The following is a 16213-nucleotide window of genomic DNA, read 5'->3' on the forward strand; positions in this document are numbered from 1 at the left end:
ATACTACCTGTATCATAGATTAAAATTTCATGAAGGAACACTACATAATAAGTGAATTTTTCAGAGGTTTTCAGACTTTTGGGGAGATACGTCAGTATGATATTCATTTGGGTTTCCATATTCCTCCATAAAACTAGTTTTAAAACTCCGTTTAAGAATGACATGATTTGGGTGAAAGGACCAGCATAATAAAGGAAAAAGAGAGAGAAGGATGTATGTTAATTACATTTACCCACTTCCCAAATCATAACATGCCATTAAATAATATCACCACGGAATAACAAAATATAATAAAATTTAGAAATGAAACAACTGAAATACCCTAACATAAGATGAGCCTCATAGTTAATGTATGATAAATGTGTGTGAAAACTCCATTTGAAAATGATGCCATAAATTAGACGAGATAGGCCTGCAGCAGTACAATTAAAATGTGTCCATTAAGTTATATATATATTAGAATTGATCAAGACTGAAGGTAGAGAAGAGGAGGCAATGAAATTGGTTGAAAATTATTTCAAGTGTAAATAAATATTCATTGAAGCACTGAAAATAAACAGAACATAACCAAAATCATAGAATATTAGACATCTAAATTTTTACTTGGAATGTGATTGCTTTTTAAATACATGCTAATAATAATAAAAAAAGTAAAATCAAAGAAATATGACAGGTTTAAACAAAACAGCTGAAATCAATGAGAGCTACAACAAGTATTCAAGAAGTGAAAGAATGAAAATAATAAAACGTATAAAAGAAAGGAGAAATAGTGTCAGTAAAAAGAAGAAAGAAGAAATTATAGGAGCATTACCACAGAAAGAAATATTGCAAAGGTAAATCTAAAACACAGTAAAGTCCAATGAAGCATAGACTAGGAAATGGAAATGTGGAAGATGTCCTTGTACCTCCCTCTCACTCTCAAGGCTGAGTGTGCAGGATCCTCACTCAGGGTGGTAGGTTTCACTGGGTCAGTGAGTCTCTTAAAAAGGCTGCAGGTGGACAGAAGTGACTGTATCAGGGCTGGAGAGACAAGATGCCTCCTCCCAGTGGACATCAATCACCTGTCACCTGCTGCCTCAGTGATCTTGTTTATTGATCCATTTTGATGCACCCAGAGGAGAAACAAATCACCCCCAGGTGCAACCTGAATCTCCTGATGAATGCATAAGGGTGACAAAATAAGAGTGCCAGGTCTCAGTTTGAAGACTACATTTCCCCAAGTGGAGTTGCATCAGAAAGTAAACTTCATGAGCTAGAAAGTTGTTGAAAGTTCCTTTTCACACAGCTGATGGAAATTTCTACAGCCCTTGCTTCAACCTGATCATGGACCGGGACCCCAGTGAGCACACTCACTTTTCCACTAGAGACGACTGTGCCTCCTGCACTCGCGGTGTTTCAATTACATTTCTGTTCCATAAACCCAAGCACCACATGAGTTCAGCACAGGGATCCATCGTAGTTGTAATGCACTCGATCTGCTGTGGAAACAATTTGTCATTTCAAAATTGCTTGCCACAATATAGAAATTGAAATTACACCAAAATTTAGGCTATCAAATATCTCCTACATAATAATATTTAATGTTTAAAAATAATAAAAGGAACATATATTTATACAGAAAGCAGGTTAATTAATCAATATTGCCAATAACTCTAAAATTAAGAGTTAAATTAGTTACTTAGGTACTTAAACACCTAAAATCATGTGTTTGGTTATGTATCATGTCACCACCCCTAAGATCAGACATTCCTGAATGTTTCATTTATGCTTTACTTTTTACATTTAATGCCTATGTACGTTTTTATAAAATATAATTATATTTTTTTCTTTTTTATTTATATATTAATTGGTACAATTTCTTCCCATATTGTAGGTTGTCTCTTAGCTCTGTTGGTAGTTTCTCTTGCAGTGCAGAAGCTTTTTAATAAGATGAAGCCCCAGTTGTTGATTCTTTGTGTTAGCTCCCATGCTACTGAAGGTTTGTTCATAAAGTCTTTTCCTATGCCAATGTTATTGAGAGTTCTACCTAACTTACCTTCCAGCAAGTTTAGTGTTTCTGTCTTGATATTTAGCTTTTTAATCCACTTTGATCTTAGTTTAGTGCACGGTGATAGATATGGGTCTAGTTTTAATATTTGGCAGGTTGAAATCCAGTTTTTCCAACACCATTTATTGTACAGGCTATCTTTTCTCCAATGAGGGCAATTGGCTCCTTTGTCAAACATGAGGTGGCTGAGTATGTCTGGAGTTGTTTCTGCATCTTCTAATTTATTCCACTGATCTTTGGGTCTGTTTCTTTGCCAGAACCATGCTGATTTTATCACAGTAGCTTTGTAGTATAGTTTCAAGTTGGGGATTGTGATACCCCCAGCCATGTCTCTGTTGCCCTGAATTGCTTTTGCTATTCTAGATTTCTTCTGCTCCCAAATGAATTTTTGGATTGTTTTCTCAAGTTCTGTGAAGTATATTATTGGAATTTCAATCGGTATTGCATTAAATCTATATAGTAGTTTTGGAAGTATGGCCATTTTCACTATATTGATTCTTCTGAACCAGGAACAAGGGATCTCTTTCCATTTTCTTATATCCTCCTCAATCTCCTTCTTCAGAGTGGTGTAGTTTTCAGTGTAGAGGTCTTTTGCTTCCTTTGTTAGGTTGATTCCTAGATATTTCATTTTTTTAGATGCTATTGTAAAAGGAATTATTTCCCAAATTTCTCTCTCAATGGGTCTGCTATTTGCGTATAAGAAGGCTATTGTTTTTGGAGTGTTGACCTTATATCCAGCTACTCTACTGAATCTTTCAATTAGGTCTAAAAGACTTTTGACCGAGTTTTTTCGGTCTTCTATGTAAAGTATCATATCATCAGCAAATCATGACAGCTTCACGTCTTCCTTTCCTATCTTTATTCCTTTTATTTCTTTCTCTTGTCTAATTGCTATGGCTAATGTTTCCAGTACTATATTGAACAGGAGTGGTGATAGTGGGCATCCTTGTCTTGTTTCTGGTTTTAGCATGAAAGTTTTCAATTTTTGACCATTTAGTCTGATGTTGGCTGTTGGTTTTTCATAGATAGCCTTAATCAGGTTGAGATAAAGACCTTCTATTCCAATTTTTTGTAGCGTTTTTATCATGAATTGGTGTTGGATTTTGTCAAACGCTCTCTCTGCATCTATTGAGATAATCATATGGTTTTTGTCCTTGACTCTGCTAATATAGTGTATTACATTTATTGATTTACAGATGTTGAACCATCCTTGCATCCCTGGGGTAAATCCGACTTGGTCAGGGTGTATGGTCTTCTTGATGACCCTCTGTATTTTGTTTGCCAGAATCTTGTTGAGGATTTTTGCATATCTATGTTCATTAGGGAGATTGGTCTGTAGTTCTCTTTTTGGGTTGGGTCTTTCCCTGGTCTTGGAATCAAAGTAACACTTGCTTCCAGGAAAGAATTTGGAAGCCTTGCTTCCCATTCAATTTCCTTGATGAGTTTAAAGAGTAATGGCAATAGTTCTTCTTTAAATGTCTTGTAGAATTCAGCAGTGAACCCATCAGGACCTGGGCTTTTCTTTGTTGTTAAATTTTTTATTACATTTTCAATTTCACTCTTTGTTATTGTGGTGTTTAGAATTTCTATATCTTCTTCATTTAACTTTGGCAATTCGTATGTATCTAGGAATCTGTCCATTTCTTCTGTGTTTTCCATTTTATTAGAGTACAGTTTCTCAAAGTAGGTAATGATGATCCTCTGAATTTCTGCTGAATCTGTTGTGGCTTCACCTTTTTCATTCTTAATTGCATGGATTTTAGCCTTTTCTTTCCTTTTTTTGATAAGGTTGGCTAAAGGTTTATCAATTTTATGTATTCTTTCAAAAAACCAGCTCTTCGATTCATTGATTTTTTTGTATCATTCTCTTAGTCTCCATTGCATTGATTTCTGCTCGGATCTTTATAATTTCCTTTCTTGTATGAGCTTTGGGTTTGTTATGCTCTTCTTTTTCTAGGAGCTTGAGGTTCTGCATTAAGTTATTTAGCTGCGTTCTCTCTGTTGTCCTAATATGGGCATTCACCGCTATGAATTTCCTGCATAGAACTGCTTTCATTGCGTCCTTTCATACAGGTTCCTGTATGTTGTACTGGCATTATCATTTACTTGTAGAAACTGTCTAATTTCTTCTTTAATTTTCTCTGTCACCCATTGGCTGTTCAGGAGAGTGTTATTCAATTTCCATGTGTTTGTGGGTGTTTTGCGGTTTCTTTTGTTATTGATCTCCAATTTTATTGCACTAAAAAGCTTCTGCACTGCAAGAGAAGCTACCAACAGAGCTAAGAGACAACCTACAATGTGCGAAGAAATATTTAGCAGTTGTAGCTCAGATAAAGGTCTACTACCTAGAATATATAAAGAATTGAAAAAAATCAGACCCCCCAAATTCAAAGACCCAATTCAAAAATAGGCATCTGAAATGAACAGACATTTCTCAGACAAAGAAGTAAAAGCAGCAAACAAATATAAGAAAAAATGTTCAACATCACTTGTCATTTGAGAGATGCAGATGAAAACAACCCTGAGATTCCACCTCACCCCAGAAGGAATGGCTGCTATCAAGAAATCAACAAATAACAAATGCTGGTGGGGGTGTGGGGAGAAAGGAACCCTTCTCCATTGTTGGTGGGGGTGCAGACTGGTGCAACCACTGTGGAAATCAGTATGGAGATACCTCAAAGAACTAGGACTAGAGGTCCCATTTGACCCAGCTATTCCCCTGCTGGGTATCTTCCCCCCAAATTTAAAAGAATCATACCACAGAGATATATGTGCACCCTGTTTATAGCATCACAGTTTGTAATACCTAAAGCTTGGAAGCAGCCCAAGTGCCCATCAACTGGAAACTGGATAAAGAAAATGTGTTTTTTTTATAAAATGGAGTACTACTCAACCATAAAGAATGAAAAACTAGAGTCATTTATAGCTAAATGGATCCATATTGAGGCCATACTCTTAAGTGAAATAAATAGGACACACATGTGTAAATACCGAACAGTTTCTCTAGTGTGAGAAACTGATAGTGTAAACAAGAGTCAAAATGATTAAAATGAATAATTGCTAATTTGAAATAGGAAAAAAGGTCCAAAGACTAAGGAGTGAAGGGAGGGGAAGGGGAAAGGAAAAGAGGGAAAGGAAAAACTATGAGAAAAGAAAAAATAATGAAAATGAAATCTATGTAAACAGGGAAGAGTGGAGGGGGTGAAGGTTGCACAGATAATGGGGAAATAAATAAGAACCAAAATATATCATGTACAGGTACAAACACCCAATGATAAATGTAAATGAATTGTATACCTAAAATGTACCAATAAAATGTACCAATAAAATTAATTTTTTTAAAAATGGAATACTACTCAGCCATAAAGAATGAGAAACTAGAGACATTTATAGCTAAATGGATGCATATTGAGGCCATACTCTTATGTGAAATAAATAAGACACACTTGTGTAAATACTGAATAGTTTCTCTACTGCAACAAACTGAAAGTGTAAATAAGGATTAAAATGATTAAAATGAATAATTGATAATTTGAAATAGGAAAAGTTCCAAAAGTGTAGAGGTTGTGGGAGGGAAAGGGGAAAGGAAAGAAGTGAAAGAAAAAATTATGAGAAAAGAAAAAAAATGGAAATAAAATCTATGTAAATAGGGAAGGGTGGAGGGGGTGAAGGGCACACAGGTAATGGGGGAAAAAATAAGAACCAAGATACATCATGTACAGGTACAAGCACCCAATGATAAATGTAAACATATTGTATACCTAAAATGTACCAATAAAAGAATTTTTTAAAAAAAGAAGAAGAAACCTATTCCTGAGAGCCTCTGGAAGACATGAGGCCCCTCTTCAGAAAGCAAGACTCTAAGTGCAGACAAGTAGAGTCACTAATGACCCTAATTCTCCACAGTTTAAATGAGTAGCTCTATTGGGTATCCCATTTTTAATTAGGTTCATGATGTGGATAATCTTGCTAGGGCTATGGCTCTCAATAATTTATCTAACCTCCCATTTTGCCATATTTTATCCTCCACAGGGAGCATGGAAATCTGACCTGCTCCTCATATTTGGGTTCTTTATCCCCAACGTAATACTAAAGTTACTTTCTTTCTCCCATCAAACAGGCAGTTCAATGATCACTAATTCTTTTCTCATTGTTTTCTAACAGTTTTCTCTTTAACCCAGCCAGAGCCACAACATCTCAAGGCAGTTAGAGTCCATAATCCCCACAAGGGAGGGTCTATAGCCCCTTCCTGCTGTAAGAAGCTATAGAAGGCCGGGGATTTAGCTCAATGTTTCTGCTGCCTGCCTTCCAAGCGCAAGGACCTGAGTTTGATTCCCAGTGCCAAAAAAAAAGAAGAAGAAGCTATAGAAGACAGAGACCTCCACTCTCTCGGTACCCCCATAATGAATTTTGGGAGTATGGGTCTCTCTGGGGGAAACAGAACATGGGACTGCTCTGGGAACTGTCTGGGAAAGGAGGTGCGACAAGATCCTGGAACACATGTGTAGAACAGTTCCCAAAGCACTGCATGTGGACTTCTCACAAAAACTCAAGCAGGTTTTTCAAAGGATGGCCTAGACCTGACATCAGCATGAAGAGTGGGTGATACAAAAAGCTTTGCCACTGTGCTCGCTCTTGCATGGCAGCCTGCCCTCAGTGCAGGGTGTACTTCTTTTCCTACTTTTGATTGGCCCAAACTTCTTCTGCAATGCCTGTTTCTTTTCCTACCTTTAATAAAACTTTGCAACTATAAAAAAGAATAATTATTATTAAAAAGGCCAAAATACTGGGAAGATATGGAAAAAAGGAACTGTTACATAATGTTCATTGGAATGTAAAATAGTATAGCTGTGATGAACAGTGTGGAATGTCCTAAAAAGGACAGAACTCCATACAGTCCAACAATTCCACTACTGGGTGTATATATATAAAGGACATGAAATTACTGTGTTGAAGACATATTTGCTCTGCACGCTCATGTTTATTTTAGTACTACTCACAACAGTCAAGCTATGGAATTAATGTAAGTTCATTAAAGGAAAAATCAGTAACAAAAACATAGCACAATTGAATATTATTCACTACAAAAAAGATGAAATCCTATCAGTGTGACAAAATGAGTGGACCTGTAGGACATTATGGTAAGTGAAATAAGTCAGGCAGAAAATGACAAATAATGCATGATCTCATTTATGAGGAATCCGAACCAAAAAGTCATGTTATCAGTTGAGTTGTGGATATTTTAGAGATCCTTTTTGCTTCACTCCCTCCCATTGTCATTAAGTAATACTCTCTACCAGTATGTTTTGCTTCTTAGCTCACAAACATTAGATTGTTTTTCAAGGACAGGCAGATACACAGTACCTGGGAACCGGTGCTGAGCTGGAGAACCTAAATGTAATTCATGAATTACTGGAGACTCAGTTTGGCTAAGTTTGAAAGTTAACCCTGTGCACCAGAGCTCCGGAGATAAGGCCCGGGAAGGTGAAGAAAGAGGCCGGGAAGGGCGCCTAGGAAGCGGCCCCTCGAGGAGCCGGCGGACTACGGCTGGATATGAGGCCAGGCAGCTGCGGCCCGTGCTGCGCTCAGTGAACTCAGGCAAGCCGTCGCAGGTCATCTTCTGCAAACGCAGTCCGCTGCCGTGGCTCAACTTCGACGGCGAGCCACAGCCCTACCAGATGATGCAGCCGGGCACGGGCCGCCGCATCCACAGCTACTGATGTCGCCTTTGACTCTTCAGAGATGCGGGGACACACGACGGGCTTCTGCTTAGCCAGACAGAATTATTTGTGCAGTCTCTAAATGTTGATGGACAGCCTATTTTTGCCAGCATCACACTGCCAGTGTACACCTTGAAGCAACGATGCTTCCAGGTCGTCCGGAGCCTCGTGAAGCCCCAGAACTACCGGAGACTGGACATTGTCAGGTTGCTCTACGAAGACCTGGAGAACCACCCGAATGTGCAGAAAGACCTGGCGCGTCTGACACAGGAGCACATCGCCAGGCAGCCACCGGAAGAGGAGACTGAGGAGCTTGATAGGAATTAGGGTTCCTGCACCTCAGCTTCTGCTGGTACCAGTGAGTCTTGATCTAGATGGAGCACTGGCCATTATTCTCAGCTTTACAGTGTCTCATTCTTGACTAAAATATACTACTTTGCTTAAAGAAAAGGTGACTGACTTTGCTAGGTGCTGCTGTGTTGAGGGACAAACATCAGGAAGTGTCACTTCAGCCCTGCCCTTTCTAGAAGTGCTCACCAGCAAAAAGTAGTTGTATTTTTGCCTCCTAGTAAGTCAGGAAAGTTTCAGTGTAAGAGAGTTTGCATATGTAATTCAGTAAAATTGCAGCATACCCTTTCATCACAGGAGAAAGCAGTGGCTTCCACTTTGAACTGATGTAATATGGTTGGTAAAGTGTTCAGCTCCCAGTAGAGGGAAACTGGGAGTGAGTCATCCCTGAGGCAGGGAACGGTCTTTCCCCTCTTAAGGCCCCAGTTCCAAGCCCAGTGGTGGCAAACCTATGGCACATGCACACAGCTTATCATTGGACAGCTCTAAAGGTCACCGCCACTGGCCCATCTTATCTTGAGCCTAAAGTCAGTGTGTGTCAGTGAGCAAACTGGGGGATGCTTTGGTGGAAAGGGTTCAGAGGGTTGGCGTCGTCTTCTGTTCAGGATAGGCTTTAACCTGTGAACAGCAAGCATCTTAAAGAGAATCATTGTTTGACAGATGTGGTGGCACATGCCTGTGATCCCAGCCCTTGGAAGGTTGAGACAGGAGGGTTGCCTCAAATTTGAGGCCAGCCTGGACTACCTAGTGAGTTCAAGGCAGCCTGAACTACATAGCAAGACTTTGTCTCAAAAAAAATAAATAAAAAGGAGAAAGAGAAAATCATTTTTATAGAAAGCACTTTTTCTAATTTTTTAAGTCTCCCACTTTTCTTGGTCCACTTGTGTTGTAATGCTGTTTTGTTTCTATTTCTAAACCAGGATTGGGTTTCCACAGTTGCTGTGATAATAGCACTTTTGCAACGACATCAACACAAAAAATAGCAGAAAAGAGTCATCCTTTGTTTAATTCTAGTGTGAAATAGCCATGCTGTAAACAAGTCATCAGATATGTCAGTTCTTTCTGTAAATCTGTGGCATTCCATTTGGTTCAGTGTCTTTATCTGCAGGACCTGGTCACACTGAACCTGGCTGGAAGAGAGACCAAAGCCCTCCGCGTCAGGCCAGTTCCTCCCAAAAGTCTGTCCTGGAGTAGCCTGGAATGTTGTAGTTTTGTGAATGTACACATCCTTTCTTACAGGCTAGGCATAAAGTCACTAACTCAAATTTAATACTTCTATCAGACTTATTTTTTTGTAACTAATAGTGTTTTTTTTTAATCCTCCTAGCAGAGAAAAATTTAGAAAGACAGTAAAGTAGGCTGAGGCAGGAGGATTGCTGGGAGTTTGGGGTCAGCCTAGGCTACATAGTGAGTACAAGGCCAGCCTGAAATACATACTGATAGCAAGACCGTGTCTCAAAAAAAAAAGATCACTGTAGATGCACTACTTAAATACAATCGCTGTTAACCTTTTAACTATTTTCTTTTAGCCTTTTACAGGACATGTTTTGGTTGGTTGGTTTTAACAGTTAAGCTCATGCAATGTGTACATTTTTGTATTTTACTCTTTCATTTCGGTTTACAACTTAAATATCTTCCCATGTTATCATAAGTTTTTCATAAGCATTGGTATGATCTTTCACAGGAGTGATTGAGGTGTGTCTTGGTGTTACTGATTCCATGGGCCACAGCCCTGTGTCCTCGGATCAGAGTACAGTAAATGAAGCAGACCTTGCCATTTCCCTGCTGCCCTCAGCCCACCTACTCAGTTCCTCCTTTCAGTAGTCAGCAGGTTAGGTGCTTTTTACAGGTATGTTGTGTGTCTAGATTTTAATTTTTTCTTGAGATTGGTGGGGAGACATTGGTGGCAGAGATCATCTTCTTGTTAAATACAAAATTTGAAACACTGTTTTCTGTGTTGTCCAAGAAAGACTGAAAACTTATAGTGTAAAGAATGTTTTTAATTTGTAATCCTGTGAATGTATTAAATGTATTGCTCTCAAGAGACTGATGTTTCCTATTTTGAATTTTTTTTAAAAACCTGTATATGAAATGGTGCTGAGTAAAGGGGACAAAAAAGTTAAAAACATGATGAGGATCACTTCTCAGCTCTTTGGCTAAGATCAAGTGTAGGAAAAGCAGAATGAGAAGCCACCATTCTTAGGAGGAGGTGTGAAATACTGAGAACGTTACCGCCAATAACCCTACCTGGCCCTCACCGTGAAAATCAGAGGAAAATTCCCTTATGCTTCCATCAAAGGGAAGGGGAAGTAGCCCTTTTGAAATGCGCCAAAGCATTGTGTTCTTACCAAAGTCTGCTTTCAAAACAGGATCAGAATAGACAGTTGATTGAGATCAAGGGAAAGATCAGAGCCCTCACTGAAGGAAAGGCCATGGGCCTTGAAGCACCACATCTGTATCTACACTGAAGGTAATTACAGTTCTCTGACCTGACTCTATCACCACATACACACTCTTTATTCCTGAAAAGGAACAGATAATATCTTCAGCTTTTTTGCTTTTCTAATCACTGGGCAAGAAATGGATTAACCAACAGAAAATTAAGCCCAAACATAATATTTTTGGTACACTTGGGATGTATAGAAACAAAAGAATAGTATTATCATTTGCTCTACTGAGATATTGTTGGGAATACCATCAACTTTTATAAATTGCTTTCTTTTACTGTGTTGTTTTAAGAAAGAGTTGGCTCATTGGATACACTGCCTTGTAAATGACAAACTTCCATGAAAATGTTAGAAAAATAGAGCCAATGATAAGCTGCTAATTGTTTGTATATAGGAACTTAGTAAGTTGGTCTGACATTTTATTGAACAGAGGCCCATTTTCTCTGAATGAATTGAGTGGAAGTTTTATAAGTAAAGCAGCAATCAAGGGCAAGCTGTACAAGTTTCAGGTTTCTTTGCAACAGGCTGGGCATTCATTTAGATAACAGATGTCTTCATTTTATCAAAAGGCAATGCTGATTAACTTTGGAATCTACTATTGCTACTCTAAAGCTCTTTCCCAACAGTTAGTGTTGACTAAAATATAGTTGGATAAGTGCTGTATTTGATTTCTGTAGTTGCTATAGCAAATTTTTAAAAAATAGAAATTTGTTCTCCCATTTATCTAGAAACAGAAGTCTGAAATCAAGGTATTGTCAGGGCTACAATCCACTGGAGGATGAATATCCGTGGGGTTCACTGGCTACCACTGATTAGAAGCCAAAAGACAGAAAGTTAGAATACACTTATGGCACCCTAAAAGATTTGGATGTTTTATTAAAAGATGATATTTGGCTTTAGAACTATCTATGGTATCATGTTGTTTCACTCATAGCCATGATGCATGGATTCATGAATAGTTCTATAAGTGACATTTTCTGTAATACATCTATAATCCCATTTCAGGATATTTTGCTTCCCACCTCGGACTTGATGAGTTTAGAGGGCCTGTGTGTCAAAGAAAGAATACTTCTAGCTTACAACACAACTTGTTCCATAACTGGACACAACCAAGTCATTCTGTGCTCCTTTTTTTTTCTTTCTTTTTACTCTGTGCTCCTTTGATCACTAAAATGACAGTGGAACTTTCTGTCCTGATTGCTAAGAGGAAATTGGGTTCTGTGACCAGTAGGAACAAGAAGTGCTATAATGTTTTGGAGCCAGCCATATCTACAATAATTGATTGTCATGTTATTGCTGGACTCCAAACAAAAGGTCTAGATTTCAATTAGCTGGAAAGAAAACCCGAGAAAGGAACCCACATCTGTTCTCTTTTTAAGAAACACAATAGTATTTGTTTACATGGTATTTATCATATGTCATAATTTAATTACACAACCATTCACCCAAGAATGAATGAGAAACGCAATTTTCTCGGCCTGACATGTTGCTAAGACAAAAGTAAATGCCTCCAAAATTTCAGATTTCATATAGCAAGGCAAATAGAGAAAATGAATGCTGAATGAACATCAACAAGGCAGAATCTTTGTTTCCCTAAAATAATCAATGAGCCAGGATTGCATAGTTGCTTGGTTGCATCAGAGTAACAGGTCAAGGCCATGGACAACCATAACCCATGGTTCAATTTGCTCATGTCACCTGCTTGGGTTTGGCAACAATGGTATTCAGTGCAATTTCCTTGTTGCATGATGAAACTAGGTACTGATAACATAATCCAAAAACACTAACAGAAAAAGCATAAAAAAACAACAGATCTATGCAAGTATGAGATCATAGTGCAGTGAAGAAAAGATCATTGTTTCAAATGAGAGAATTCAGCATTTGAAAGCCATGAACTTAGTATGGGTTCTATTTGACCACAAAATTATCAGCACTTCTGAGGTAAGGTTTATTCCTGATTTAAATATTTAAGATCATCTATCACTCACACCAGAGCCCTCCATCCCCCAATTTCACTGATCTTTTTTAGAGTCACATAGTCTTTTGTTGTGGTGGTGGTGGTAGTTCTGGTGGCGGTGGTGGTTGAAACAAATTTTTTTCCAGAAGCTAGGGTTTGGTTCCAAGCCATAGCATGAAACAATACTAGATGAGCTCTAAAACACAAATTTAGAAACATTTCCCTGAAATTTAATATACATAATTGAACCACCTGTGTCTGATATAATAAATTCCATCATATGACTAGTTCTGCAATGCAATGGGACCTCATACATTGGTAACTTTTCTTCATGTACAAAAGCACTAATATTTTATTTCTTCATCCTAAATTTTGTTAAACTTTTAAAGCCAATTTAACTATCCACTACTTTTTGAAAAGCACCCTTCCCTCTTAGAAATAATTGATCATTCATCTAATGTGACAAGTAGAAGTAAATGAATAGAGTGAAACAATACAACGAAATTGTTCCTATAAAATGTGTAAATTCTAGAAATAAAAAATATATTTAAAATAAATGAAATTGTTGATAAGTATTTCTTTATATGACACATGATTAAAATATATCATAAAGGTTTAAATTTTAAAATTTATAACAGTAAAAACACATGGACACTAACTTCTCAAAATAACCCCCTTGATTTGAACACACACATCCCATCATACTTCCACCTTCTGGAGCAGATCTAAAAGTCCTCTTTAGTATCGTCATAAGGTATGATAGGAAATACAATGAATTCTCCTACTGAGTGCCACCAACAGAAAGGTAAGCTCATAAAAACATTACAGTGTGTCCTCATCCACTGGATTCACCAGATCTGGCACCATGTGGCTTCGAACTCTTTCTCAAGGTAAAAGTGACCATGAAAGGTAAACATTTTATCTAATTCAGGATGTTGAGTCAGCCACAATAGTGCAACTAAAGACACTCAGTAAAAAAGGACTTCCAGAACTGCTTCAGAGAATGGCAAGGATGATGGGAATAGTGTGTTCAAAGTGAAGGGGAGTGTTTTGAGGAGGACTCATAGCAGTGTGCCTTTTCTGTGATAATTTTTTGTTTAACCATCCATCAATCACACTTCATATTATCATAGAAGTTGAGAATAAAGTAGAGTCCAGAAATTGTAGGAGCAAGCAAGGATGGGGAAAAGTTGGTCAGCAGGTACTAAGTAACATTTTGACAGGAAAAATAAGTTCTAGTGTTTTATGGCACAATTGGGTAACTTTTTTTTTTTTTTTTTGGTACCGGGGATCAAACTCAGGTCCTTGTGCTTGCGCAGCAGGCAGTGAAACCACTGAGCTAAATCCCCAGCCCAACAATTGGGTAACTATGGACAATGACAATATACTGTATATTTCAAATGATGTAGAAGAAAGAATCTTGAATATTTTCTCCATATAGAAAAGATAAATATTTAAAGAGATAGACATGCTTGCCTTGATCTGAACATTACACAATCTGTGTATGCTATTCAGAAGATATGTTTGTGCCTGTTTGTCTAGAACAGGGGTCAGATTTTCACTGCTATACATATTGCTCAAATATGTACTTCTATTAAACTGTCAAGTTTTAAGAAGCTAAGATATAACATAGTGACTGGTAAATACTGAGAGAAATGTAACTTAGGTGTCATCAGATAATACTACCTATCCTGTGACATTGGGTGTCATAACTGTTTCTTTCACAGAAAACTAGAAGTAGATAATCTTCCATTTTATAGGCTTACATTGTAGGATAAAATTCATACCATCCGATTTTCTATTTGTACAAGAAAAAAGAGTTCCCATTAAGCAGATCTTAAAATGGAATTATAAATTATTGTAATATCATTGTGTTGTTAATCGTGTGCTGTTTATTAGACTGAGATAATATCTTTATTTTACTAAATTCTTTTTTTTTCAGTACCTGGGATCAAACTCAGGACTTTGTGTGTGTGAGGCAGTCATGGTGCCACTGAGCTAAATCCCCAGCCCTTAATTTACTAAATTCTTTAATCAAAATTCTAAAGGATAAACTGACAAGAGCTATCCCATTAAATACCAGGATCTGAGCTAACAGGTCTGGCTGGTAAAATGTTAGAGTTAAAACAACTCCCTTAAGCACTAATTGTAAAATCACACTCTACACGGGGCCCTTGTAATACATGTACAAAAATAAAGATCAGATAGAGAAGAGAAAATGACAGCATGAAGACCAGCAGCATATCACAGCCTTTCCAGGACCTAGAATACAGATACCTAGAAAAGAATTTGGTGAAGAAAAAAAGGAAAAAGGGCTCCAGAACTCAAGAAAGAGCTAACAAAAACACTAGAAAGTACAGAGAAAGTGGAAAAACTGAAGTCAATGCAGAGGAAAGAATGAAACAGTCTAGGACACTAATCCTGGCTCCCAGGGAGAAGACCTGTCTTCACAAACACTAGGGAAGCCCAGAGAGGGTCAGCAACTAACAGAAGAAACAAAAGACCACCAGTAGCCCCAAGAAAAGCCCGTAATATCTTAAGTTGCAAATATAGTGTGGGATTCTACTCTAAAAATGACTCTTTCCACATGGCAGTCCATAGTTAGAGAAGAAATCCAATACAGTGCCTGCCATATTTGTGAGTTATGTAATCAGGAAACATTTTGAGAATTGTTTAAGAGTGAACTATTCTGGAACTAAGAGGCCACAGAACAACTACACTTCAGGATTTCTGAAGCCTCCCTACCACAGTGGCTGAGTGGGAGATGGCTATGAGACAGTCACAGAGAGGGCAGGCTAGTCACAGACCCCCATGGGAAGGTTAAGCAGCAGAGAACTAGGCTGAGAAGTAAATAGCATCCTGTCCTCTGTGTTGAAAATTCAGGTCAGTCACATGTGGGTTTCTGAGGGAACTAAATCTGAAAGTGCTGGCATTAAGTACAGCAGACTCCTTCAAACCCCCACCATCACTGCCTATGTCTAGCACAGAGCTCAGTGGTCTGTTTGCTTCCCTATACATAAACATAATTAGGGACACACCTGGGCTTGGACAGTGGGGTCTCTGGAGCGAGAGGGGCATCTCACAAGTCCACAGGCTGTGGAGCTAGGTGGAGATAGCAGCAAGTTCGGGTACAGAGGAACAATGACGTGAGAGCCTAGAATGAATACAGCCCTAAGGCAGAAATAGGGTGCATGTCCAATAGGAAAGGCTGGGATAGGCATAGCACACACATACACACAGTGGGTGTGCAAACACAATGGGCTTCAGTTGTCACTATCCATCCCCCTTCCTGGTGGGTTGCAATACTATAGGTCCTGGAAAGAAACCATAAGTGGACAGAGTGCCACAAATTGAAGACAAAATGGATGTAGTAGACCCAAAACACAGTAATACTGTAAAAATGACAAGACAACATGCAAGCTGGACCAAAAGCTGCTGTGGCTAGCTGCTAGATGACACAAAGAAGAATAACATAAGACTGATATGAGTCCATGAAAAACACAGGAGAAAGTACAAATTGTAGGGAACAGGGAAAGGGGACGTTACTAGAACCTCTGCAGTAAGTCCTAGTCTCCTGTGAGCCATGGCAGCACAAGGCAAATTAACTTATACAGGAAAGGTAGAAAAAATGAGACTTGGAGAAGCTGAGCTTTGGGTCTGATCAGTGCTGCTCTGGGGAGCAAAGACAAAAGTC

At 38.3% G+C, this 16213-nt stretch overlaps 1 long non-coding RNA gene and 1 pseudogene across 1 annotated transcript in view; one reads left to right on the forward strand and one right to left on the reverse strand.

Moving 5' to 3' along the window:
• LOC147821362 (uncharacterized) overlaps positions 1-16213 on the reverse strand; it is a 42789-nt gene that overhangs the window by 6001 nt on the left and 20575 nt on the right. Inside the window, exon 2 of the long non-coding RNA XR_015447185.1 lies at positions 1354-1478. This is a non-coding gene — a long non-coding RNA (uncharacterized LOC147821362). The remainder of the gene's footprint in view (positions 1-1353; positions 1479-16213) is intronic.
• LOC101711292 (von Hippel-Lindau disease tumor suppressor pseudogene) lies at positions 6466-8094 on the forward strand (annotated as a pseudogene).

The sequence above is a fragment of the Heterocephalus glaber genome, unplaced genomic scaffold (assembly GCF_053883595.1).
Source record: "Heterocephalus glaber isolate CG9 unplaced genomic scaffold, H.glaber_assembly_v1.0 deba00001744, whole genome shotgun sequence".
NCBI lineage: Eukaryota > Metazoa > Chordata > Mammalia > Rodentia > Bathyergidae > Heterocephalus > Heterocephalus glaber.